Source organism: Hevea brasiliensis, unplaced genomic scaffold, assembly GCF_030052815.1.
Source record: "Hevea brasiliensis isolate MT/VB/25A 57/8 unplaced genomic scaffold, ASM3005281v1 Scaf10, whole genome shotgun sequence".
NCBI classification, from domain to species: Eukaryota; Viridiplantae; Streptophyta; class Magnoliopsida; order Malpighiales; family Euphorbiaceae; genus Hevea; species Hevea brasiliensis.
The window spans coordinates 1,053,846-1,055,602 of record NW_026614586.1 but is presented as its reverse complement, the minus strand read 5'-3'; positions in this window follow the sequence as shown (position 1 = coordinate 1,055,602).

Here is a 1,757-nt window from a genome sequence, read left to right as displayed (position 1 = left end):
ATTAAATTTCTCTTTAATAAAACCAAGGAAAAACACGCAAAACCCTTACTCCTTTCATAGCTAAATTCCCCACTTCCCCAATTATTGATTTAATCGATTCTTGGCATTGGAAAATTGAAGAAAACGCATTGAAAAGGGTAAATCTTGAAGCGCCGAATTGATTTGAGGCAAGAGGCTAATGATTTCCCTCTCTTCTCGACTTCTCTTTCAATTTCATATTGAGACTTGAATTAGGGAGTTATTGTTTTAAAGTTGATGCAAGGAAAACCGCAAACCCTTATTGGCTGAATTGAATTGGGACAACATTAGGGGAAGATTCAATTGATTTTTGGCAAGGAAAACCCTCCCTTGATGAAGTTAGCTATGGCCGAATGGAATTATGTGTTGATTGGATGTGATTATGCAAATAGGTTAACAAATTGAGGGTTTTTGGTATTGGCCAATTGACTTGAATCTTTGGAGGCAAAATTGTGGATTTTAATTCACTAGAAATCAAGTTCAATAGGTTAGTGTATTACCTTTGGGCTTTTGTTTTTGATATGATGCAAATTATATGGGTTATGTTGTGAAAATTGATTGCTTATGTGCTATTTAATTTGAATTTGATTATAGTACTGCTAGACTAACCCAATTTGAGAGGGCATAACTCAGTCAATTTAAATGGTTTTCAAGCAAATCTTGTGCATACAAATGAAATTCAATCAAAGAGCTAAAACTTTCATGTTCTATGGAAAAGTTGATTCTATCGAATTGAATTACATATTGTTTGTGCAAAATTATTGCTCTGTTTTGCACTGTTACTGGAATTTACACTCTATGTTTTTTAAGCAACATTAACTGATCATAATTCATGATATAAGAATGATTTTTAATCAAATCTTATGTTTAAAATTCAAGTTGTGAGAGGGCCCTACAACTTAGGCTAATTCGGACTGTAGCATACTGAAAGAGAGCAAAACATTTTAGTACTCTGTACAGGTCCTGTACAGAGCACAACAGCTTTGAAAAAATTCATAACTGGAGCTTTGTAACTCAGATTGAGGTGAAACAAATTGGAGAATTAAATAAACTCATAATGTTATGTTCTGTAAAGTTTAGTGATAATTGGACTGCTGTAGAATTAATGGAATATTTTACAAGATGACTGTTATGTTGCCATTTTCCAAAAATAATGCTGCATGTTGATTATTGCATTGCATGCGCCATTGTTATGTTAAATAAGTTGCAAATGATATGAACAGCCACATATGTGATATTTATTACTGGAAACACCAAACTAAGTCCATGTTAAAGATAATTAATGGTGATATGATGTGTTTAATTCTCCCTTGTAATGACTAGTCATTTATTTATATTTGCACATATGTGGTTTAAATTACCACGATGTGGATTTACTTGGACTAGGGCCATGACGTGATTATAACTTAGCATGTAGCCATGACGTGTACTTGGCAACGAGCCATACTGGGAATAAAGGGGAGGAAATTCTTGGCTAAAAGCCATGACGTGTTACTTGTCACCACCATTATAAATGACATGGCCATTGTGGTAATAAATTATATGGAAATCAATGTGGCATGACACTTGAGGTGTTAATTTGTGCGCATGGTCGCGTTACATGATAATATCATATGTGTTTAGGAATAATACACTAGAGATTGGCATGTCTAGATGTTATAAATGAGCATGAAGTTGCATAGAAATGGTATTAGGAATCGTACAAATAAATTCTTACTATAATGGTGCTCATGTATGTG